The sequence below is a fragment of the Microcebus murinus genome, unplaced genomic scaffold (assembly GCF_040939455.1).
Source record: "Microcebus murinus isolate Inina unplaced genomic scaffold, M.murinus_Inina_mat1.0 scaf006_hap2_Mmur4.0, whole genome shotgun sequence".
Lineage (NCBI taxonomy): Eukaryota > Metazoa > Chordata > Mammalia > Primates > Cheirogaleidae > Microcebus > Microcebus murinus.
In genome coordinates, this window is record NW_027438952.1 from 1091141 (window position 1) to 1116676 (window position 25536).

General features: G+C 62.5%; 7 pseudogenes; all 7 read right to left on the reverse strand.

The window, feature by feature from the left end:
* Positions 1–464: 464 nt before the first annotated feature.
* LOC142866659 (uncharacterized) lies at positions 465–583 on the reverse strand (annotated as a pseudogene).
* Positions 584–4434: 3851 nt separating this feature from the next.
* On the reverse strand, positions 4435–4553 carry LOC142866660 (uncharacterized; annotated as a pseudogene).
* A 3847-nt stretch (positions 4554–8400) lies between these two features.
* LOC142866661 (uncharacterized) lies at positions 8401–8519 on the reverse strand (annotated as a pseudogene).
* Positions 8520–12369: 3850 nt separating this feature from the next.
* LOC142866662 (uncharacterized) lies at positions 12370–12488 on the reverse strand (annotated as a pseudogene).
* A 3851-nt stretch (positions 12489–16339) lies between these two features.
* On the reverse strand, positions 16340–16458 carry LOC142866663 (uncharacterized; annotated as a pseudogene).
* Positions 16459–20308: 3850 nt separating this feature from the next.
* LOC142866664 (uncharacterized) lies at positions 20309–20427 on the reverse strand (annotated as a pseudogene).
* A 3855-nt stretch (positions 20428–24282) lies between these two features.
* Positions 24283–24401, reverse strand: LOC142866665 (uncharacterized; annotated as a pseudogene).
* Positions 24402–25536: the final 1135 nt, after the last annotated feature.

Consider the following 25536-nt stretch of genomic DNA (forward strand, 5'->3'; position numbering starts at 1 on the left):
CTTTTTAAAAATAATGAATCCGAAGAGAAAAGTAAAAGGAGGCCTGTGGAGCAGGTCTGGGTGTGACTCCGGATCCCCCAACATCAGGTGCCACCACCAAAGATTCCTACGTGGAGCCCGTAGAACCCCAAAAGCAACGGGACGAGTTCTGGTCACATACTCCCTCAAAATGACATCCTGGCCTTCTTCTGGAACTCCCTCCCCTCTCAGACTCTCAAGGTTTCCTCCAGCGTGTCGGTTCCCACAGAGCAGACCTTTGGTCTGAGACCTGACAGTCCAGATGCCACGCGTGCTGCCGCGTGGCGGCGGTGTCGCGGCTTGGGACAAGAGGAGGCCCCACGGTGCGGGCTGGGGCGCCAGGCACAGCGGCGGGCGCTGAGGGTGGGGGTGACCCCCACCCCGGGCCGCCGCCGCGCTCCCAGAAAGGGGACAGAACGAGAGGCAAAAAAAAAAAAAAAAGCCGCCGCCTAGGGCACCCGTGATTCCCGGGCGGTCTCCCATCCAAGTACTAACGAGGCCCGACCCTGCTTAGCTTCCGAGACCAGAGGAGATGGGGGGCGTTCAGGGTGGTGTGGCCCTAGACGGCGGAGGGCGCCCCTGCCCCGCTCAAGAAGCCGAGCCTCTCTGCGCTTCCCCGCCGCCGCCTCCCGCCCCAGGCCCCGCGCCGGGCCGGGCCTGTTGAGTTCGCCGGCGGCCGGGTCCGGCGGGCTCCGAGGGACCGGGGTGATGGGCGGGGCGGGGCGGGGCGGGGGGCTGTCTCTCTCTACACACACACACACTCACACTCACTCACACTCACACAAGATGCGCCTCCACGGCTGGACTCGCCAAGGTGGAGACCTTCCAGCCCCCCTCCTCTCCCCGCCTGGCCTCCTTCACCTACCCGCCGCCCACCCCCAGCGCGTCGCCGCCGCTGACTGCGCACGCGCCCGGCGCTCGCCCTCTGACCCCAGCCAGGGGCCGCCCTCCCCCACAACCGCTTTCAGCTGTGCCCCCCTCCCCCCGCCCTGTGGGTGGGCTGCCGCCTATTCCCCCGGGCCAGGGCTGGGGCACAGCGCAAGGGGGAGGGGAGCGAGTGTATGGGGCATCTCTCTCTGGGGATGTGTCCCATGGGTGGGGTGGGGTGGGGTGGGGTGGCGTGGTTTGTGGGGCGCTGAAGAAATCAGTCCCCTCCATCTCCCACCTCTGGAAAACGCCCAAGCCCTTGGAGAACTGCCGGCACCGCTACCGTGGGGGCCGGGACCCTCCTCTGTGTCCTCCTGTGGCCCAGTCCAAGGGGCCTGGGCCTGGCCGGGGCTGCATTGGACCCCGACCACCCTGGCGTGTGGACTCGCTAAAAATCGGCCATTAGATATTGGATTCCAGCTTCCTTGAGGTCATTTCACTAATGAGTGCACCGGAAAGAGTTTCCTAATCCATCTGTGAGGGTGGCAACTGAAAGAGAATTTGAAAGCTGACAGAATAGGCGAGGGAAGGCATAGGAGATTTCCACACCCAGCAAGGAAGCCTTTCCCGAAATGGAAGAAAGAAACGAGCAAACAGAGACACCGGTAGCCCGCCCGGATCAGAGTCTGCCCCCGAGAGAAAGCACCCTGACCAGGTTCACCCGTGGGTGGGTGGCGAGCTAGCGGCATTCAGAAGAGCGAGGCCCGCAGTCTGTGCGGAAGACACCTGCACTCGGGTGTGTGTGGCGGCGCGATTCCCAAGCAGCTCCAGATGTTAAACCAAGGAGAAGCCAGGGAGTTCCCAACGCCCCAGGTGTCCTCAGCCCACGACTGGCTGCTGTGGGAATGCGAAGCCCGGCTCCTTGTCTCAGAGCGGGGTTCCCAGGAGGATCAGGCTGAAGCTGGGACTTGGCCGCAAAGTGTCCCCTCGCATGGCCACCCCCTTCCCCTTCCTGCTCCTCTACTCCTGGTGCCCCTCCATCCAGGGGCCAGACCTTAAAGAGTCACCGCAAGAGAATCCTGGTCCCAAAGGAGCCTTCTGGGGGACCGGTGCTGAGAGAGGTTGTGGGCATGTCCCGCTGGGGCTCTGCCCGACCCAGGGCTGAGAGACGCAACCTCCCAGCTCTGGGTCCCTGCAGGAAGTGTTGGCAAGCACAGGGCCAGTCCTCCAAAGGCCCAGGTACAGGGAGCCCAGGCCAAGCAGCCTGTGGAAGAAGCCACTTGCCGTGCCACCCCGGGAACAGGACTGCAGGCCCCGGCCCTTCCCACCTCCTCCTCCTCCTCTTCCCCCCCACCCCCCGCCCCCACCCCTCCACCGACATGGCACAGGGCTCAGAGACACCTCAGACCCTTGCTACCCAAAGTGCAAAGGGCATCGGTTGCTCCTCCAAACCCCCCGCCCAGCAGACCACGTTGTCCAGCCAGCCCCCGGGCCTCCCTGGGGTGCCCAGCACAAAAGTGCAGACACCCACCGGACCCTCAGTCTCAGTTTTCGGATGTTTTTGCCACTCTAAGGACCCGTAGGCCAGCTGGGCCTTCGGGCAGGACAGAGAGCCCCGGAATCCGACGTGGAGAGCTGCGTGTACGTCCCCATCAGGAGGCGGTCCCCACCTCCGGGGCTCTCCCCTTGCGGGGAGCGGCAGCCCCAGGGCCTCAGGCAAGACACCAGGCTGGGCCCCCCCACGGCACAGCGGGGGGGGGAGGGGGCACAGCGGGGGGGGGGGGGCACGTTCCCCGCACAAGCGCCTTAGGGACGGCTGCTGGAGACTGCTGCGGCCACCCTGCTGCCGGGTTTCTGGAGGGCTTCCTGGAAGCAGCGTCCACACCAAGCCCTTGGAAGGCCCAGGCGACGGAGGAGCCAGCCGGTCAGGCAGGGGCCGAGGACGGTGAGAGGCCGGGCGGGAAGGAGCATGTCAGGCAGGGGCAGAGGACGGTGACAGGCCGGGCGGGAAGGAGCCGGTCAGGCGGGGGCCCAGGACAGTGACGGGCCTGGCCGGGGAGGAGCGAGTCAGGCAGGGGCAGAGGAGACGGGCTGGGTAAGGGTTAGGGTTACAGTTAGGGCACAATTCACAATCGCAAAGATGTGGAAGCGACCCGAGTGCCCATCCATCCAGGAGTGCATTAATAAAATGTGGCGCGTGGACACCACGGAGTGCCATTCGGCTGTGAGGAGCAGCGGTGAGAGGGCACCTCTCGTGTTCTCCTGGCCAGAGCTGGAACCCGTTCCAGTAAGCCAAGTATCCCAAGAATGGACACACGAGCACCACGTGAGCGCGCTCACCGGCAAATTGGTACGAACGGATGGACACCTAAGTGGACAGAGAGGAATCCCCTTCCTCGGGTGGGTGTCGGGCGGGTGGGGGGAGGGGATGGGCATACACATCCATTAGGAATGGGGTGGGTGCGCACCGACTGGGGCATGGGCGCACTTGAAGCTAATGACCCGAGGGGGGAGGCTGGGAGAGGGCAACGTACCCGACCTTAACATTGGTACCCCCACAATACGCTGGAGGTATACAACATGAGAGGTAAATGAATAAGAACACAGGGGGGAGGGGGGCACGGGCAACACATGTCACCTGAATACTTGTACTCCCATCATCTGCTTGAAAAGAGAGAGAAAAGAAAATGCAATAATAGAGGCCGGGCGCGGTGGCTCACGCCTGTAATCCTAGCTCTTGGGAGGCCGAGGCGGGTGGATTGCTCAAGGTCAGGAGTTCAAAACCAGCCTGAGCAAGAGCGAGACCCCGTCTCTACTATAAATAGAAAGAAATTGATTGGCCAACTGATATATATATATATATAAAAAAAAATTAGCCGGGCATAGTGGCGCATGCCTGTAGTCCCAGCTACTCGGGAGGCTGAGGCAGAAGGATCACTCGAGCCCAGGAGTTTGAGGTTGCTGTGAGCTAGGGTGACGCCACGGCACTCACTCTAGCCTGGACAACAAAGTGAGACTCTGTCTCAAAAAAAAAAAAAAAAAAGAAAAAAAAAAAAAAGAAAATGCAATAATAGAGGTAAGAGACACTTTTTAAAAATAATGAATCCGAAGAGAAAAGTAAAAGGAGGCCTGTGGAGCAGGTCTGGGTGTGACTCCGGATCCCCCAACATCAGGTGCCACCACCAAAGATTCCTACGTGGAGCCCGTAGAACCCCAAAAGCAACGGGACGAGTTCTGGTCACATACTCCCTCAAAATGACATCCTGGCCTTCTTCTGGAACTCCCTCCCCTCTCAGACTCTCAAGGTTTCCTCCAGCGTGTCGGTTCCCACAGAGCAGACCTTTGGTCTGAGACCTGACAGTCCAGATGCCACGCGTGCTGCCGCGTGGCGGCGGTGTCGCGGCTTGGGACAAGAGGAGGCCCCACGGTGCGGGCTGGGGCGCCAGGCACAGCGGCGGGCGCTGAGGGTGGGGGTGACCCCCACCCCGGGCCGCCGCCGCGCTCCCAGAAAGGGGACAGAACGAGAGGCAAAAAAAAAAAAAAAGCCGCCGCCTAGGGCACCCGTGATTCCCGGGCGGTCTCCCATCCAAGTACTAACGAGGCCCGACCCTGCTTAGCTTCCGAGACCAGAGGAGATGGGGGGCGTTCAGGGTGGTGTGGCCCTAGACGGCGGAGGGCGCCCCTGCCCCGCTCAAGAAGCCGAGCCTCTCTGCGCTTCCCCGCCGCCGCCTCCCGCCCCAGGCCCCGCGCCGGGCCGGGCCTGTTGAGTTCGCCGGCGGCCGGGTCCGGCGGGCTCCGAGGGACCGGGGTGATGGGCGGGGCGGGGCGGGGCGGGGGGCTGTCTCTCTCTACACACACACACACTCACACTCACTCACACTCACACAAGATGCGCCTCCACGGCTGGACTCGCCAAGGTGGAGACCTTCCAGCCCCCCTCCTCTCCCCGCCTGGCCTCCTTCACCTACCCGCCGCCCACCCCCAGCGCGTCGCCGCCGCTGACTGCGCACGCCCCGGCGCTCGCCCTCTGACCCCAGCCAGGGGCCGCCCTCCCCCACAACCGCTTTCAGCTGTGCCCCCCTCCCCCCGCCCTGTGGGTGGGCTGCCGCCTATTCCCCCGGGCCAGGGCTGGGGCACAGCGCAAGGGGGAGGGGAGCGAGTGTATGGGGCATCTCTCTCTGGGGATGTGTCCCATGGGTGGGGTGGGGTGGGGTGGCGTGGTTTGTGGGGCGCTGAAGAAATCAGTCCCCTCCATCTCCCACCTCTGGAAAACGCCCAAGCCCTTGGAGAACTGCCGGCACCGCTACCGTGGGGGCCGGGACCCTCCTCTGTGTCCTCCTGTGGCCCAGTCCAAGGGGCCTGGGCCTGGCCGGGGCTGCATTGGACCCCGACCACCCTGGCGTGTGGACTCGCCAAAAATCGGCCATTAGATATTGGATTCCAGCTTCCTTGAGGTCATTTCACTAATGAGTGCACCGGAAAGAGTTTCCTAATCCATCTGTGAGGGTGGCAACTGAAAGAGAATTTGAAAGCTGACAGAATAGGCGAGGGAAGGCATAGGAGATTTCCACACCCAGCAAGGAAGCCTTTCCCGAAATGGAAGAAAGAAACGAGCAAACAGAGACACCGGTAGCCCGCCCGGATCAGAGTCTGCCCCCGAGAGAAAGCACCCTGACCAGGTTCACCCGTGGGTGGGTGGCGAGCTAGCGGCATTCAGAAGAGCGAGGCCCGCAGTCTGTGCGGAAGACACCTGCACTCGGGTGTGTGTGGCGGCGCGATTCCCAAGCAGCTCCAGATGTTAAACCAAGGAGAAGCCAGGGAGTTCCCAACGCCCCAGGTGTCCTCAGCCCACGACTGGCTGCTGTGGGAATGCGAAGCCCGGCTCCTTGTCTCAGAGCGGGGTTCCCAGGAGGATCAGGCTGAAGCTGGGACTTGGCCGCAAAGTGTCCCCTCGCATGGCCACCCCCTTCCCCTTCCTGCTCCTCTACTCCTGGTGCCCCTCCATCCAGGGGCCAGACCTTAAAGAGTCACCGCAAGAGAATCCTGGTCCCAAAGGAGCCTTCTGGGGGACCGGTGCTGAGAGAGGTTGTGGGCATGTCCCGCTGGGGCTCTGCCCGACCCAGGGCTGAGAGACGCAACCTCCCAGCTCTGGGTCCCTGCAGGAAGTGTTGGCAAGCACAGGGCCAGTCCTCCAAAGGCCCAGGTACAGGGAGCCCAGGCCAAGCAGCCTGTGGAAGAAGCCACTTGCCGTGCCACCCCGGGAACAGGACTGCAGGCCCCGGCCCTTCCCACCTCCTCCTCCTCCTCTTCCCCCCCACCCCCCGCCCCCACCCCTCCACCGACATGGCACAGGGCTCAGAGACACCTCAGACCCTTGCTACCCAAAGTGCAAAGGGCATCGGTTGCTCCTCCAAACCCCCCGCCCAGCAGACCACGTTGTCCAGCCAGCCCCCGGGCCTCCCTGGGGTGCCCAGCACAAAAGTGCAGACACCCACCGGACCCTCAGTCTCAGTTTTCGGATGTTTTTGCCACTCTAAGGACCCGCAGGCCAGCTGGGCCTTCGGGCAGGACAGAGAGCCCCGGAATCCGACGTGGAGAGCTGCGTGTACGTCCCCATCAGGAGGCGGTCCCCACCTCCGGGGCTCTCCCCTTGCGGGGAGCAGCAGCCCCAGGGCCTCAGGCAAGACACCAGGCTGGGCCCCCCCACGGCACAGCGGGGGGGGGAGGGGGCACAGCGGGGGGGGGGGGGGGCACGTTCCCCGCACAAGCGCCTTAGGGACGGCTGCTGGAGACTGCTGCGGCCACCCTGCTGCCGGGTTTCTGGAGGGCTTCCTGGAAGCAGCGTCCACACCAAGCCCTTGGAAGGCCCAGGCGACGGAGGAGCCAGCCGGTCAGGCAGGGGCCGAGGACGGTGAGAGGCCGGGCGGGAAGGAGCATGTCAGGCAGGGGCAGAGGACGGTGACAGGCCGGGCGGGAAGGAGCCGGTCAGGCGGGGGCCCAGGACAGTGACGGGCCTGGCCGGGGAGGAGCGAGTCAGGCAGGGGCAGAGGAGACGGGCTGGGTAAGGGTTAGGGTTACAGTTAGGGCACAATTCACAATCGCAAAGATGTGGAAGCGACCCGAGTGCCCATCCATCCAGGAGTGCATTAATAAAATGTGGCGCGTGGACACCACGGAGTGCCATTCGGCTGTGAGGAGCAGCGGTGAGAGGGCACCTCTCGTGTTCTCCTGGCCAGAGCTGGAACCCGTTCCAGTAAGCCAAGTATCCCAAGAATGGACACACGAGCACCACGTGAGCGCGCTCACCGGCAAATTGGTACGAACGGATGGACACCTAAGTGGACAGAGAGGAATCCCCTTCCTCGGGTGGGTGTCGGGCGGGTGGGGGGAGGGGATGGGCATACACATCCATTAGGAATGGGGTGGGTGCGCACCGACTGGGGCATGGGCGCACTTGAAGCTAATGACCCGAGGGGGGAGGCTGGGAGAGGGCAACGTACCCGACCTTAACATTGGTACCCCCACAATACGCTGGAGGTATACAACATGAGAGGTAAATGAATAAGAACACAGGGGGGAGGGGGGCACGGGCAACACATGTCACCTGAATACTTGTACTCCCATCATCTGCTTGAAAAGAGAGAGAAAAGAAAATGCAATAATAGAGGCCGGGCGCGGTGGCTCACGCCTGTAATCCTAGCTCTTGGGAGGCCGAGGCGGGTGGATTGCTCAAGGTCAGGAGTTCAAAACCAGCCTGAGCAAGAGCGAGACCCCGTCTCTACTATAAATAGAAAGAAATTGATTGGCCAACTGATATATATATATATATAAAAAAAAATTAGCCGGGCATAGTGGCGCATGCCTGTAGTCCCAGCTACTCGGGAGGCTGAGGCAGAAGGATCACTCGAGCCCAGGAGTTTGAGGTTGCTGTGAGCTAGGGTGACGCCACGGCACTCACTCTAGCCTGGACAACAAAGTGAGACTCTGTCTCAAAAAAAAAAAAAAAAAAGAAAAAAAAAAAAAAGAAAATGCAATAATAGAGGTAAGAGACACTTTTTAAAAATAATGAATCCGAAGAGAAAAGTAAAAGGAGGCCTGTGGAGCAGGTCTGGGTGTGACTCCGGATCCCCCAACATCAGGTGCCACCACCAAAGATTCCTACGTGGAGCCCGTAGAACCCCAAAAGCAACGGGACGAGTTCTGGTCACATACTCCCTCAAAATGACATCCTGGCCTTCTTCTGGAACTCCCTCCCCTCTCAGACTCTCAAGGTTTCCTCCAGCGTGTCGGTTCCCACAGAGCAGACCTTTGGTCTGAGACCTGACAGTCCAGATGCCACGCGTGCTGCCGCGTGGCGGCGGTGTCGCGGCTTGGGACAAGAGGAGGCCCCACGGTGCGGGCTGGGGCGCCAGGCACAGCGGCGGGCGCTGAGGGTGGGGGTGACCCCCACCCCGGGCCGCCGCCGCGCTCCCAGAAAGGGGACAGAACGAGAGGCAAAAAAAAAAAAAAAGCCGCCGCCTAGGGCACCCGTGATTCCCGGGCGGTCTCCCATCCAAGTACTAACGAGGCCCGACCCTGCTTAGCTTCCGAGACCAGAGGAGATGGGGGGCGTTCAGGGTGGTGTGGCCCTAGACGGCGGAGGGCGCCCCTGCCCCGCTCAAGAAGCCGAGCCTCTCTGCGCTTCCCCGCCGCCGCCTCCCGCCCCAGGCCCCGCGCCGGGCCGGGCCTGTTGAGTTCGCCGGCGGCCGGGTCCGGCGGGCTCCGAGGGACCGGGGTGATGGGCGGGGCGGGGCGGGGCGGGGGGCTGTCTCTCTCTACACACACACACACTCACACTCACTCACACTCACACAAGATGCGCCTCCACGGCTGGACTCGCCAAGGTGGAGACCTTCCAGCCCCCCTCCTCTCCCCGCCTGGCCTCCTTCACCTACCCGCCGCCCACCCCCAGCGCGTCGCCGCCGCTGACTGCGCACGCGCCCGGCGCTCGCCCTCTGACCCCAGCCAGGGGCCGCCCTCCCCCACAACCGCTTTCAGCTGTGCCCCCCTCCCCCCGCCCTGTGGGTGGGCTGCCGCCTATTCCCCCGGGCCAGGGCTGGGGCACAGCGCAAGGGGGAGGGGAGCGAGTGTATGGGGCATCTCTCTCTGGGGATGTGTCCCATGGGTGGGGTGGGGTGGGGTGGGGTGGCGTGGTTTGTGGGGCGCTGAAGAAATCAGTCCCCTCCATCTCCCACCTCTGGAAAACGCCCAAGCCCTTGGAGAACTGCCGGCACCGCTACCGTGGGGGCCGGGACCCTCCTCTGTGTCCTCCTGTGGCCCAGTCCAAGGGGCCTGGGCCTGGCCGGGGCTGCATTGGACCCCGACCACCCTGGCGTGTGGACTCGCTAAAAATCGGCGATTAGATATTGGATTCCAGCTTCCTTGAGGTCATTTCACTAATGAGTGCACCGGAAAGAGTTTCCTAATCCATCTGTGAGGGTGGCAACTGAAAGAGAATTTGAAAGCTGACAGAATAGGCGAGGGAAGGCATAGGAGATTTCCACACCCAGCAAGGAAGCCTTTCCCGAAATGGAAGAAAGAAACGAGCAAACAGAGACACCGGTAGCCCGCCCGGATCAGAGTCTGCCCCCGAGAGAAAGCACCCTGACCAGGTTCACCCGTGGGTGGGTGGCGAGCTAGCGGCATTCAGAAGAGCGAGGCCCGCAGTCTGTGCGGAAGACACCTGCACTCGGGTGTGTGTGGCGGCGCGATTCCCAAGCAGCTCCAGATGTTAAACCAAGGAGAAGCCAGGGAGTTCCCAACGCCCCAGGTGTCCTCAGCCCACGACTGGCTGCTGTGGGAATGCGAAGCCCGGCTCCTTGTCTCAGAGCGGGGTTCCCAGGAGGATCAGGCTGAAGCTGGGACTTGGCCGCAAAGTGTCCCCTCGCATGGCCACCCCCTTCCCCTTCCTGCTCCTCTACTCCTGGTGCCCCTCCATCCAGGGGCCAGACCTTAAAGAGTCACCGCAAGAGAATCCTGGTCCCAAAGGAGCCTTCTGGGGGACCGGTGCTGAGAGAGGTTGTGGGCATGTCCCGCTGGGGCTCTGCCCGACCCAGGGCTGAGAGACGCAACCTCCCAGCTCTGGGTCCCTGCAGGAAGTGTTGGCAAGCACAGGGCCAGTCCTCCAAAGGCCCAGGTACAGGGAGCCCAGGCCAAGCAGCCTGTGGAAGAAGCCACTTGCCGTGCCACCCCGGGAACAGGACTGCAGGCCCCGGCCCTTCCCACCTCCTCCTCCTCCTCTTCCCCCCCACCCCCCGCCCCCACCCCTCCACCGACATGGCACAGGGCTCAGAGACACCTCAGACCCTTGCTACCCAAAGTGCAAAGGGCATCGGTTGCTCCTCCAACCCCCCCGCCCAGCAGACCACGTTGTCCAGCCAGCCCCCGGGCCTCCCTGGGGTGCCCAGCACAAAAGTGCAGACACCCACCGGACCCTCAGTCTCAGTTTTCGGATGTTTTTGCCACTCTAAGGACCCGCAGGCCAGCTGGGCCTTCGGGCAGGACAGAGAGCCCCGGAATCCGACGTGGAGAGCTGCGTGTACGTCCCCATCAGGAGGCGGTCCCCACCTCCGGGGCTCTCCCCTTGCGGGGAGCGGCAGCCCCAGGGCCTCAGGCAAGACACCAGGCTGGGCCCCCCCACGGCACAGCGGGGGGGGGAGGGGGCACAGCGGGGGGGGGGGCACGTTCCCCGCACAAGCGCCTTAGGGACGGCTGCTGGAGACTGCTGCGGCCACCCTGCTGCCGGGTTTCTGGAGGGCTTCCTGGAAGCAGCGTCCACACCAAGCCCTTGGAAGGCCCAGGCGACGGAGGAGCCAGCCGGTCAGGCAGGGGCCGAGGACGGTGAGAGGCCGGGCGGGAAGGAGCATGTCAGGCAGGGGCAGAGGACGGTGACAGGCCGGGCGGGAAGGAGCCGGTCAGGCGGGGGCCCAGGACAGTGACGGGCCTGGCCGGGGAGGAGCGAGTCAGGCAGGGGCAGAGGAGACGGGCTGGGTAAGGGTTAGGGTTACAGTTAGGGCACAATTCACAATCGCAAAGATGTGGAAGCGACCCGAGTGCCCATCCATCCAGGAGTGCATTAATAAAATGTGGCGCGTGGACACCACGGAGTGCCATTCGGCTGTGAGGAGCAGCGGTGAGAGGGCACCTCTCGTGTTCTCCTGGCCAGAGCTGGAACCCGTTCCAGTAAGCCAAGTATCCCAAGAATGGACACACGAGCACCACGTGAGCGCGCTCACCGGCAAATTGGTACGAACGGATGGACACCTAAGTGGACAGAGAGGAATCCCCTTCCTCGGGTGGGTGTCGGGCGGGTGGGGGGAGGGGATGGGCATACACATCCATTAGGAATGGGGTGGGTGCGCACCGACTGGGGCATGGGCGCACTTGAAGCTAATGACCCGAGGGGGGAGGCTGGGAGAGGGCAACGTACCCGACCTTAACATTGGTACCCCCACAATACGCTGGAGGTATACAACATGAGAGGTAAATGAATAAGAACACAGGGGGGAGGGGGGCACGGGCAACACATGTCACCTGAATACTTGTACTCCCATCATCTGCTTGAAAAGAGAGAGAAAAGAAAATGCAATAATAGAGGCCGGGCGCGGTGGCTCACGCCTGTAATCCTAGCTCTTGGGAGGCCGAGGCGGGTGGATTGCTCAAGGTCAGGAGTTCAAAACCAGCCTGAGCAAGAGCGAGACCCCGTCTCTACTATAAATAGAAAGAAATTGATTGGCCAACTGATATATATATATATATAAAAAAAAATTAGCCGGGCATAGTGGCGCATGCCTGTAGTCCCAGCTACTCGGGAGGCTGAGGCAGAAGGATCACTCGAGCCCAGGAGTTTGAGGTTGCTGTGAGCTAGGGTGACGCCACGGCACTCACTCTAGCCTGGACAACAAAGTGAGACTCTGTCTCAAAAAAAAAAAAAAAAAAAGAAAAAAAAAAAAAAGAAAATGCAATAATAGAGGTAAGAGACACTTTTTAAAAATAATGAATCCGAAGAGAAAAGTAAAAGGAGGCCTGTGGAGCAGGTCTGGGTGTGACTCCGGATCCCCCAACATCAGGTGCCACCACCAAAGATTCCTACGTGGAGCCCGTAGAACCCCAAAAGCAACGGGACGAGTTCTGGTCACATACTCCCTCAAAATGACATCCTGGCCTTCTTCTGGAACTCCCTCCCCTCTCAGACTCTCAAGGTTTCCTCCAGCGTGTCGGTTCCCACAGAGCAGACCTTTGGTCTGAGACCTGACAGTCCAGATGCCACGCGTGCTGCCGCGTGGCGGCGGTGTCGCGGCTTGGGACAAGAGGAGGCCCCACGGTGCGGGCTGGGGCGCCAGGCACAGCGGCGGGCGCTGAGGGTGGGGGTGACCCCCACCCCGGGCCGCCGCCGCGCTCCCAGAAAGGGGACAGAACGAGAGGCAAAAAAAAAAAAAAAGCCGCCGCCTAGGGCACCCGTGATTCCCGGGCGGTCTCCCATCCAAGTACTAACGAGGCCCGACCCTGCTTAGCTTCCGAGACCAGAGGAGATGGGGGGCGTTCAGGGTGGTGTGGCCCTAGACGGCGGAGGGCGCCCCTGCCCCGCTCAAGAAGCCGAGCCTCTCTGCGCTTCCCCGCCGCCGCCTCCCGCCCCAGGCCCCGCGCCGGGCCGGGCCTGTTGAGTTCGCCGGCGGCCGGGTCCGGCGGGCTCCGAGGGACCGGGGTGATGGGCGGGGCGGGGCGGGGCGGGGGGCTGTCTCTCTCTACACACACACACACTCACACTCACTCACACTCACACAAGATGCGCCTCCACGGCTGGACTCGCCAAGGTGGAGACCTTCCAGCCCCCCTCCTCTCCCCGCCTGGCCTCCTTCACCTACCCGCCGCCCACCCCCAGCGCGTCGCCGCCGCTGACTGCGCACGCGCCCGGCGCTCGCCCTCTGACCCCAGCCAGGGGCCGCCCTCCCCCACAACCGCTTTCAGCTGTGCCCCCCTCCCCCCGCCCTGTGGGTGGGCTGCCGCCTATTCCCCCGGGCCAGGGCTGGGGCACAGCGCAAGGGGGAGGGGAGCGAGTGTATGGGGCATCTCTCTCTGGGGATGTGTCCCATGGGTGGGGTGGGGTGGGGTGGGGTGGCGTGGTTTGTGGGGCGCTGAAGAAATCAGTCCCCTCCATCTCCCACCTCTGGAAAACGCCCAAGCCCTTGGAGAACTGCCGGCACCGCTACCGTGGGGGCCGGGACCCTCCTCTGTGTCCTCCTGTGGCCCAGTCCAAGGGGCCTGGGCCTGGCCGGGGCTGCATTGGACCCCGACCACCCTGGCGTGTGGACTCGCCAAAAATCGGCCATTAGATATTGGATTCCAGCTTCCTTGAGGTCATTTCACTAATGAGTGCACCGGAAAGAGTTTCCTAATCCATCTGTGAGGGTGGCAACTGAAAGAGAATTTGAAAGCTGACAGAATAGGCGAGGGAAGGCATAGGAGATTTCCACACCCAGCAAGGAAGCCTTTCCCGAAATGGAAGAAAGAAACGAGCAAACAGAGACACCGGTAGCCCGCCCGGATCAGAGTCTGCCCCCGAGAGAAAGCACCCTGACCAGGTTCACCCGTGGGTGGGTGGCGAGCTAGCGGCATTCAGAAGAGCGAGGCCCGCAGTCTGTGCGGAAGACACCTGCACTCGGGTGTGTGTGGCGGCGCGATTCCCAAGCAGCTCCAGATGTTAAACCAAGGAGAAGCCAGGGAGTTCCCAACGCCCCAGGTGTCCTCAGCCCACGACTGGCTGCTGTGGGAATGCGAAGCCCGGCTCCTTGTCTCAGAGCGGGGTTCCCAGGAGGATCAGGCTGAAGCTGGGACTTGGCCGCAAAGTGTCCCCTCGCATGGCCACCCCCTTCCCCTTCCTGCTCCTCTACTCCTGGTGCCCCTCCATCCAGGGGCCAGACCTTAAAGAGTCACCGCAAGAGAATCCTGGTCCCAAAGGAGCCTTCTGGGGGACCGGTGCTGAGAGAGGTTGTGGGCATGGCCCGCTGGGGCTCTGCCCGACCCAGGGCTGAGAGACGCCACCTCCCAGCTCTGGGTCCCTGCAGGAAGTGTTGGCAAGCACAGGGCCAGTCCTCCAAAGGCCCAGGTACAGGGAGCCCAGGCCAAGCAGCCTGTGGAAGAAGCCACTTGCCGTGCCACCCCGGGAACAGGACTGCAGGCCCCGGCCCTTCCCACCTCCTCCTCCTCCTCTTCCCCCCCACCCCCCGCCCCCACCCCTCCACCGACATGGCACAGGGCTCAGAGACACCTCAGACCCTTGCTACCCAAAGTGCAAAGGGCATCGGTTGCTCCTCCAAACCCCCCGCCCAGCAGACCACGTTGTCCAGCCAGCCCCCGGGCCTCCCTGGGGTGCCCAGCACAAAAGTGCAGACAACCCCCGGACCCTCAGTCTCAGTTTTCGGATGTTTTTGCCACTCTAAGGACCCGCAGGCCAGCTGGGCCTTCGGGCAGGACAGAGAGCCCCGGAATCCGACGTGGAGAGCTGCGTGTACGTCCCCATCAGGAGGCGGTCCCCACCTCCGGGGCTCTCCCCTTGCGGGGAGCGGCAGCCCCAGGGCCTCAGGCAAGACACCAGGCTGGGCCCCCCCACGGCACAGCGGGGGGGGGGGGGGGAGGGGGCACAGCGGGGGGGCACGTTCCCCGCACAAGCGCCTTAGGGACGGCTGCTGGAGACTGCTGCGGCCACCCTGCTGCCGGGTTTCTGGAGGGCTTCCTGGAAGCAGCGTCCACACCAAGCCCTTGGAAGGCCCAGGCGACGGAGGAGCCAGCCGGTCAGGCAGGGGCCGAGGACGGTGAGAGGCCGGGCGGGAAGGAGCATGTCAGGCAGGGGCAGAGGACGGTGACAGGCCGGGCGGGAAGGAGCCGGTCAGGCGGGGGCCCAGGACAGTGACGGGCCTGGCCGGGGAGGAGCGAGTCAGGCAGGGGCAGAGGAGACGGGCTGGGTAAGGGTTAGGGTTACAGTTAGGGCACAATTCACAATCGCAAAGATGTGGAAGCGACCCGAGTGCCCATCCATCCAGGAGTGCATTAATAAAATGTGGCGCGTGGACACCACGGAGTGCCATTCGGCTGTGAGGAGCAGCGGTGAGAGGGCACCTCTCGTGTTCTCCTGGCCAGAGCTGGAACCCGTTCCAGTAAGCCAAGTATCCCAAGAATGGACACACGAGCACCACGTGAGCGCGCTCACCGGCAAATTGGTACGAACGGATGGACACCTAAGTGGACAGAGAGGAATCCCCTTCCTCGGGTGGGTGTCGGGCGGGTGGGGGGAGGGGATGGGCATACACATCCATTAGGAATGGGGTGGGTGCGCACCGACTGGGGCATGGGCGCACTTGAAGCTAATGACCCGAGGGGGGAGGCTGGGAGAGGGCAACGTACCCGACCTTAACATTGGTACCCCCACAATACGCTGGAGGTATACAACATGAGAGGTAAATGAATAAGAACACAGGGGGGAGGGGGGCACGGGCAACACATGTCACCTGAATACTTGTACTCCCATCATCTGCTTGAAAAGAGAGAGAAAAGAAAATGCAATAATAGAGGCCGGGCGCGGTGGCTCACGCCTGTAATCCTAGCTCTTGGGAGGCCGAGGCGGGTGGATTGCTCAAGGTCAGGAGTTCAAAACCAGCCTGAGCAAGAGCGAGACCCCGTCTCTACTATAAATAGAAAGAAATTGATTGGCCAACTGATATATATATATATATAAAAAAAAATTAGCCGGGCATAGTGGCGCATGCCTGTAGTCCCAGCTACTCGGGAGGCTGAGGCAGAAGGATCACTCGAGCCCAGGAGTTTGAGGTTGCTGTGAGCTAGGGTGACGCCACGGCACTCACTCTAGCCTGGACAACAAAGTGAGACTCTGTCTCAAAAAAAAAAAAAAAAAAGAAAAAAAAAAAAAAGAAAATGCAATAATAGAGGTAAGAGACACTTTTTAAAAATAATGAATCCGAAGAGAAAAGTAAAAGGAGGCCTGTGGAGCAGGTCTGGGTGTGACTCCGGATCCCCCAACATCAGGTGCCACCACCAAAGATTCCTACGTGGAGCCCGTAGAACCCCAAAAGCAACGGGACGAGTTCTGGTCACATACTCCCTCAAAATGACATCCTGGCCTTCTTCTGGAACTCCCTCCCCTCTCAGACTCTCAAGGTTTCCTCCAGCGTGTCGGTTCCCACAGAGCAGACCTTTGGTCTGAGACCTGACAGTCCAGATGCCACGCGTGCTGCCGCGTGGCGGCGGTGTCGCGGCTTGGGACAAGAGGAGGCCCCACGGTGCGGGCTGGGGCGCCAGGCACAGCGGCGGGCGCTGAGGGTGGGGGTGACCCCCACCCCGGGCCGCCGCCGCGCTCCCAGAAAGGGGACAGAACGAGAGGCAAAAAAAAAAAAAAAGCCGCCGCCTAGGGCACCCGTGATTCCCGGGCGGTCTCCCATCCAAGTACTAACGAGGCCCGACCCTGCTTAGCTTCCGAGACCAGAGGAGATGGGGGGCGTTCAGGGTGGTGTGGCCCTAGACGGCGGAGGGCGCCCCTGCCCCGCTCAAGAAGCCGAGCCTCTCTGCGCTTCCCCGCCGCCGCCTCCCGCCCCAGGCCCCGCGCCGGGCCGGGCCTGTTGAGTTCGCCGGCGGCCGGGTCCGGCGGGCTCCGAGGGACCGGGGTGATGGGCGGGGCGGGGCGGGGCGGGGGGCTGTCTCTCTCTACACACACACACACTCACACTCACTCACACTCACACAAGATGCGCCTCCACGGCTGGACTCGCCAAGGTGGAGACCTTCCAGCCCCCCTCCTCTCCCCGCCTGGCCTCCTTCACCTACCCGCCGCCCACCCCCAGCGCGTCGCCGCCGCTGACTGCGCACGCGCCCGGCGCTCGCCCTCTGACCCCAGCCAGGGGCCGCCCTCCCCCACAACCGCTTTCAGCTGTGCCCCCCTCCCCCCGCCCTGTGGGTGGGCTGCCGCCTATTCCCCCGGGCCAGGGCTGGGGCACAGCGCAAGGGGGAGGGGAGCGAGTGTATGGGGCATCTCTCTCTGGGGATGTGTCCCATGGGTGGGGTGGGGTGGGGTGGGGTGGCGTGGTTTGTGGGGCGCTGAAGAAATCAGTCCCCTCCATCTCCCACCTCTGGAAAACGCCCAAGCCCTTGGAGAACTGCCGGCACCGCTACCGTGGGGGCCGGGACCCTCCTCTGTGTCCTCCTGTGGCCCAGTCCAAGGGGCCTGGGCCTGGCCGGGGCTGCATTGGACCCCGACCACCCTGGCGTGTGGACTCGCCAAAAATCGGCCATTAGATATTGGATTCCAGCTTCCTTGAGGTCATTTCACTAATGAGTGCACCGGAAAGAGTTTCCTAATCCATCTGTGAGGGTGGCAACTGAAAGAGAATTTGAAAGCTGACAGAATAGGCGAGGGAAGGCATAGGAGATTTCCACACCCAGCAAGGAAGCCTTTCCCGAAATGGAAGAAAGAAACGAGCAAACAGAGACACCGGTAGCCCGCCCGGATCAGAGTCTGCCCCCGAGAGAAAGCACCCTGACCAGGTTCACCCGTGGGTGGGTGGCGAGCTAGCGGCATTCAGAAGAGCGAGGCCCGCAGTCTGTGCGGAAGACACCTGCACTCGGGTGTGTGTGGCGGCGCGATTCCCAAGCAGCTCCAGATGTTAAACCAAGGAGAAGCCAGGGAGTTCCCAACGCCCCAGGTGTCCTCAGCCCACGACTGGCTGCTGTGGGAATGCGAAGCCCGGCTCCTTGTCTCAGAGCGGGGTTCCCAGGAGGATCAGGCTGAAGCTGGGACTTGGCCGCAAAGTGTCCCCTCGCATGGCCACCCCCTTCCCCTTCCTGCTCCTCTACTCCTGGTGCCCCTCCATCCAGGGGCCAGACCTTAAAGAGTCACCGCAAGAGAATCCTGGTCCCAAAGGAGCCTTCTGGGGGACCGGTGCTGAGAGAGGTTGTGGGCATGGCCCGCTGGGGCTCTGCCCGACCCAGGGCTGAGAGACGCCACCTCCCAGCTCTGGGTCCCTGCAGGAAGTGTTGGCAAGCACAGGGCCAGTCCTCCAAAGGCCCAGGTACAGGGAGCCCAGGCCAAGCAGCCTGTGGAAGAAGCCACTTGCCGTGCCACCCCGGGAACAGGACTGCAGGCCCCGGCCCTTCCCACCTCCTCCTCCTCCTCTTCCCCCCCACCCCCCGCCCCCACCCCTCCACCGACATGGCACAGGGCTCAGAGACACCTCAGACCCTTGCTACCCAAAGTGCAAAGGGCATCGGTTGCTCCTCCAAACCCCCCGCCCAGCAGACCACGTTGTCCAGCCAGCCCCCGGGCCTCCCTGGGGTGCCCAGCACAAAAGTGCAGACAACCCCCGGACCCTCAGTCTCAGTTTTCGGATGTTTTTGCCACTCTAAGGACCCGCAGGCCAGCTGGGCCTTCGGGCAGGACAGAGAGCCCCGGAATCCGACGTGGAGAGCTGCGTGTACGTCCCCATCAGGAGGCGGTCCCCACCTCCGGGGCTCTCCCCTTGCGGGGAGCGGCAGCCCCAGGGCCTCAGGCAAGACACCAGGCTGGGCCCCCCCACGGCACAGCGGGGGGGGGGGGGGAGGGGGCACAGCGGGGGGGCACGTTCCCCGCACAAGCGCCTTAGGGACGGCTGCTGGAGACTGCTGCGGCCACCCTGCTGCCGGGTTTCTGGAGGGCTTCCTGGAAGCAGCGTCCACACCAAGCCCTTGGAAGGCCCAGGCGACGGAGGAGCCAGCCGGTCAGGCAGGGGCCGAGGACGGTGAGAGGCCGGGCGGGAAGGAGCATGTCAGGCAGGGGCAGAGGACGGTGACAGGCCGGGCGGGAAGGAGCCGGTCAGGCGGGGGCCCAGGACAGTGACGGGCCTGGCCGGGGAGGAGCGAGTCAGGCAGGGGCAGAGGAGACGGGCTGGGTAAGGGTTAGGGTTACAGTTAGGGCACAATTCACAATCGCAAAGATGTGGAAGCGACCCGAGTGCCCATCCATCCAGGAGTGCATTAATAAAATGTGGCGCGTGGACACCACGGAGTGCCATTCGGCTGTGAGGAGCAGCGGTGAGAGGGCACCTCTCGTGTTCTCCTGGCCAGAGCTGGAACCCGTTCCAGTAAGCCAAGTATCCCAAGAATGGACACACGAGCACCACGTGAGCGCGCTCACCGGCAAATTGGTACGAACGGATGGACACCTAAGTGGACAGAGAGGAATCCCCTTCCTCGGGTGGGTGTCGGGCGGGTGGGGGGAGGGGATGGGCATACACATCCATTAGGAATGGGGTGGGTGCGCACCGACTGGGGCATGGGCGCACTTGAAGCTAATGACCCGAGGGGGGAGGCTGGGAGAGGGCAACGTACCCGACCTTAACATTGGTACCCCCACAATACGCTGGAGGTATACAACATGAGAGGTAAATGAATAAGAACACAGGGGGGAGGGGGGCACGGGCAACACATGTCACCTGAATACTTGTACTCCCATCATCTGCTTGAAAAGAGAGAGAAAAGAAAATGCAATAATAGAGGCCGGGCGCGGTGGCTCACGCCTGTAATCCTAGCTCTTGGGAGGCCGAGGCGGGTGGATTGCTCAAGGTCAGGAGTTCAAAACCAGCCTGAGCAAGAGCGAGACCCCGTCTCTACTATAAATAGAAAGAAATTGATTGGCCAACTGATATATATATATATATAAAAAAAAATTAGCCGGGCATAGTGGCGCATGCCTGTAGTCCCAGCTACTCGGGAGGCTGAGGCAGAAGGATCACTCGAGCCCAGGAGTTTGAGGTTGCTGTGAGCTAGGGTGACGCCACGGCACTCACTCTAGCCTGGACAACAAAGTGAGACTCTGTCTCAAAAAAAAAAAAAAAAAAGAAAAAAAAAAAAAAGAAAATGCAATAATAGAGGTAAGAGACACTTTTTAAAAATAATGAATCCGAAGAGAAAAGTAAAAGGAGGCCTGTGGAGCAGGTCTGGGTGTGACTCCGGATCCCCCAACATCAGGTGCCACCACCAAAGATTCCTACGTGGAGCCCGTAGAACCCCAAAAGCAACGGGACGAGTTCTGGTCACATACTCCCTCAAAATGACATCCTGGCCTTCTTCTGGAACTCCCTCCCCTCTCAGACTCTCAAGGTTTCCTCCAGCGTGTCGGTTCCCACAGAGCAGACCTTTGGTCTGAGACCTGACAGTCCAGATGCCACGCGTGCTGCCGCGTGGCGGCGGTGTCGCGGCTTGGGACAAGAGGAGGCCCCACGGTGCGGGCTGGGGCGCCAGGCACAGCGGCGGGCGCTGAGGGTGGGGGTGACCCCCACCCCGGGCCGCCGCCGCGCTCCCAGAAAGGGGACAGAACGAGAGGCAAAAAAAAAAAAAAAGCCGCCGCCTAGGGCACCCGTGATTCCCGGGCGGTCTCCCATCCAAGTACTAACGAGGCCCGACCCTGCTTAGCTTCCGAGACCAGAGGAGATGGGGGGCGTTCAGGGTGGTGTGGCCCTAGACGGCGGAGGGCGCCCCTGCCCCGCTCAAGAAGCCGAGCCTCTCTGCGCTTCCCCGCCGCCGCCTCCCGCCCCAGGCCCCGCGCCGGGCCGGGCCTGTTGAGTTCGCCGGCGGCCGGGTCCGGCGGGCTCCGAGGGACCGGGGTGATGGGCGGGGCGGGGCGGGGCGGGGGGCTGTCTCTCTCTACACACACACACACTCACACTCACTCACACTCACACAAGATGCGCCTCCACGGCTGGACTCGCCAAGGTGGAGACCTTCCAGCCCCCCTCCTCTCCCCGCCTGGCCTCCTTCACCTACCCGCCGCCCACCCCCAGCGCGTCGCCGCCGCTGACTGCGCACGCGCCCGGCGCTCGCCCTCTGACCCCAGCCAGGGGCCGCCCTCCCCCACAACCGCTTTCAGCTGTGCCCCCCTCCCCCCGCCCTGTGGGTGGGCTGCCGCCTATTCCCCCGGGCCAGGGCTGGGGCACAGCGCAAGGGGGAGGGGAGCGAGTGTATGGGGCATCTCTCTCTGGGGATGTGTCCCATGGGTGGGGTGGGGTGGGGTGGGGTGGCGTGGTTTGTGGGGCGCTGAAGAAATCAGTCCCCTCCATCTCCCACCTCTGGAAAACGCCCAAGCCCTTGGAGAACTGCCGGCACCGCTACCGTGGGGGCCGGGACCCTCCTCTGTGTCCTCCTGTGGCCCAGTCCAAGGGGCCTGGGCCTGGCCGGGGCTGCATTGGACCCCGACCACCCTGGCGTGTGGACTCGCTAAAAATCGGCGATTAGATATTGGATTCCAGCTTCCTTGAGGTCATTTCACTAATGAGTGCACCGGAAAGAGTTTCCTAATCCATCTGTGAGGGTGGCAACTGAAAGAGAATTTGAAAGCTGACAGAATAGGCGAGGGAAGGCATAGGAGATTTCCACACCCAGCAAGGAAGCCTTTCCCGAAATGGAAGAAAGAAACGAGCAAACAGAGACACCGGTAGCCCGCCCGGATCAGAGTCTGCCCCCGAGAGAAAGCACCCTGACCAGGTTCACCCGTGGGTGGGTGGCGAGCTAGCGGCATTCAGAAGAGCGAGGCCCGCAGTCTGTGCGGAAGACACCTGCACTCGGGTGTGTGTGGCGGCGCGATTCCCAAGCAGCTCCAGATGTTAAACCAAGGAGAAGCCAGGGAGTTCCCAACGCCCCAGGTGTCCTCAGCCCACGACTGGCTGCTGTGGGAATGCGAAGCCCGGCTCCTTGTCTCAGAGCGGGGTTCCCAGGAGGATCAGGCTGAAGCTGGGACTTGGCCGCAAAGTGTCCCCTCGCATGGCCACCCCCTTCCCCTTCCTGCTCCTCTACTCCTGGTGCCCCTCCATCCAGGGGCCAGACCTTAAAGAGTCACCGCAAGAGAATCCTGGTCCCAAAGGAGCCTTCTGGGGGACCGGTGCTGAGAGAGGTTGTGGGCATGTCCCGCTGGGGCTCTGCCCGACCCAGGGCTGAGAGACGCAACCTCCCAGCTCTGGGTCCCTGCAGGAAGTGTTGGCAAGCACAGGGCCAGTCCTCCAAAGGCCCAGGTACAGGGAGCCCAGGCCAAGCAGCCTGTGGAAGAAGCCACTTGCCGTGCCACCCCGGGAACAGGACTGCAGGCCCCGGCCCTTCCCACCTCCTCCTCCTCCTCTTCCCCCCCACCCCCCGCCCCCACCCCTCCACCGACATGGCACAGGGCTCAGAGACACCTCAGACCCTTGCTACCCAAAGTGCAAAGGGCATCGGTTGCTCCTCCAACCCCCCCGCCCAGCAGACCACCTTGTCCAGCCAGCCCCCGGGCCTCCCTGGGGTGCCCAGCACAAAAGTGCAGACACCCACCGGACCCTCAGTCTCAGTTTTCGGATGTTTTTGCCACTCTAAGGACCCGCAGGCCAGCTGGGCCTTCGGGCAGGACAGAGAGCCCCGGAATCCGACGTGGAGAGCTGCGTGTACGTCCCCATCAGGAGGCGGTCCCCACCTCCGGGGCTCTCCCCTTGCGGGGAGCAGCAGCCCCAGGGCCTCAGGCAAGACACCAGGCTGGGCCCCCCCACGGCACAGCGGGGGGGGGGAGGGGGCACAGCGGGGGGGGGGGGGGGCACGTTCCCCGCACAAGCGCCTTAGGGACGGCTGCTGGAGACTGCTGCGGCCACCCTGCTGCCGGGTTTCTGGAGGGCTTCCTGGAAGCAGCGTCCACACCAAGCCCTTGGAAGGCCCAGGCGACGGAGGAGCCAGCCGGTCAGGCAGGGGCCGAGGACGGTGAGAGGCCGGGCGGGAAGGAGCATGTCAGGCAGGGGCAGAGGACGGTGACAGGCCGGGCGGGAAGGAGCCGGTCAGGCGGGGGCCCAGGACAGTGACGGGCCTGGCCGGGGAGGAGCGAGTCAGGCAGGGGCAGAGGAGACGGGCTGGGTAAGGGTTAGGGTTACAGTTAGGGCACAATTCACAATCGCAAAGATGTGGAAGCGACCCGAGTGCCCATCCATCCAGGAGTGCATTAATAAAATGTGGCGCGTGGACACCACGGAGTGCCATTCGGCTGTGAGGAGCAGCGGTGAGAGGGCACCTCTCGTGTTCTCCTGGCCAGAGCTGGAACCCGTTCCAGTAAGCCAAGTATCCCAAGAATGGACACACGAGCACCACGTGAGCGCGCTCACCGGCAAATTGGTACGAACGGATGGACACCTAAGTGGACAGAGAGGAATCCCCTTCCTCGGGTGGGTGTCGGGCGGGTGGGGGGAGGGGATGGGCATACACATCCATTAGGAATGGGGTGGGTGCGCACCGACTGGGGCATGGGCGCACTTGAAGCTAATGACCCGAGGGGGGAGGCTGGGAGAGGGCAACGTACCCGACCTTAACATTGGTACCCCCACAATACGCTGGAGGTATACAACATGAGAGGTAAATGAATAAGAACACAGGGGGGAGGGGGGCACGGGCAACACATGTCACCTGAATACTTGTACTCCCATCATCTGCTTGAAAAGAGAGAGAAAAGAAAATGCAATAATAGAGGCCGGGCGCGGTGGCTCACGCCTGTAATCCTAGCTCTTGGGAGGCCGAGGCGGGTGGATTGCTCAAGGTCAGGAGTTCAAAACCAGCCTGAGCAAGAGCGAGACCCCGTCTCTACTATAAATAGAAAGAAATTGATTGGCCAACTGATATATATATATATATAAAAAAAAATTAGCCGGGCATAGTGGCGCATGCCTGTAGTCCCAGCTACTCGGGAGGCTGAGGCAGAAGGATCACTCGAGCCCAGGAGTTTGAGGTTGCTGTGAGCTAGGGTGACGCCACGGCACTCACTCTAGCCTGGACAACAAAGTGAGACTCTGTCTCAAAAAAAAAAAAAAAAAAAGAAAAAAAAAAAAAAGAAAATGCAATAATAGAGGTAAGAGACACTTTTTAAAAATAATGAATCCGAAGAGAAAAGTAAAAGGAGGCCTGTGGAGCAGGTCTGGGTGTGACTCCGGATCCCCCAACATCAGGTGCCACCACCAAAGATTCCTACGTGGAGCCCGTAGAACCCCAAAAGCAACGGGACGAGTTCTGGTCACATACTCCCTCAAAATGACATCCTGGCCTTCTTCTGGAACTCCCTCCCCTCTCAGACTCTCAAGGTTTCCTCCAGCGTGTCGGTTCCCACAGAGCAGACCTTTGGTCTGAGACCTGACAGTCCAGATGCCACGCGTGCTGCCGCGTGGCGGCGGTGTCGCGGCTTGGGACAAGAGGAGGCCCCACGGTGCGGGCTGGGGCGCCAGGCACAGCGGCGGGCGCTGAGGGTGGGGGTGACCCCCACCCCGGGCCGCCGCCGCGCTCCCAGAAAGGGGACAGAACGAGAGGCAAAAAAAAAAAAAAAGCCGCCGCCTAGGGCACCCGTGATTCCCGGGCGGTCTCCCATCCAAGTACTAACGAGGCCCGACCCTGCTTAGCTTCCGAGACCAGAGGAGATGGGGGGCGTTCAGGGTGGTGTGGCCCTAGACGGCGGAGGGCGCCCCTGCCCCGCTCAAGAAGCCGAGCCTCTCTGCGCTTCCCCGCCGCCGCCTCCCGCCCCAGGCCCCGCGCCGGGCCGGGCCTGTTGAGTTCGCCGGCGGCCGGGTCCGGCGGGCTCCGAGGGACCGGGGTGATGGGCGGGGCGGGGCGGGGCGGGGGGCTGTCTCTCTCTACACACACACACACTCACACTCACTCACACTCACACAAGATGCGCCTCCACGGCTGGACTCGCCAAGGTGGAGACCTTCCAGCCCCCCTCCTCTCCCCGCCTGGCCTCCTTCACCTACCCGCCGCCCACCCCCAGCGCGTCGCCGCCGCTGACTGCGCACGCGCCCGGCGCTCGCCCTCTGACCCCAGCCAGGGGCCGCCCTCCCCCACAACCGCTTTCAGCTGTGCCCCCCTCCCCCCGCCCTGTGGGTGGGCTGCCGCCTATTCCCCCGGGCCAGGACTGGGGCACAGCGCAAGGGGGAGGGGAGCGAGTGTATGGGGCATCTCTCTCTGGGGATGTGTCCCATGGGTGGGGTGGGGTGGGGTGGCGTGGTTTGTGGGGCGCTGAAGAAATCAGTCCCCTCCATCTCCCACCTCTGGAAAACGCCCAAGCCCTTGGAGAACTGCCGGCACCGCTACCGTGGGGGCCGGGACCCTCCTCTGTGTCCTCCTGTGGCCCAGTCCAAGGGGCCTGGGCCTGGCCGGGGCTGCATTGGACCCCGACCACCCTGGCGTGTGGACTCGCCAAAAATCGGCCATTAGATATTGGATTCCAGCTTCCTTGAGGTCATTTCACTAATGAGTGCACCGGAAAGAGTTTCCTAATCCATCTGTGAGGGTGGCAACTGAAAGAGAATTTGAAAGCTGACAGAATAGGCGAGGGAAGGCATAGGAGATTTCCACACCCAGCAAGGAAGCCTTTCCCGAAATGGAAGAAAGAAACGAGCAAACAGAGACACCGGTAGCCCGCCCGGATCAGAGTCTGCCCCCGAGAGAAAGCACCCTGACCAGGTTCACCCGTGGGTGGGTGGCGAGCTAGCGGCATTCAGAAGAGCGAGGCCCGCAGTCTGTGCGGAAGACACCTGCACTCGGGTGTGTGTGGCGGCGCGATTCCCAAGCAGCTCCAGATGTTAA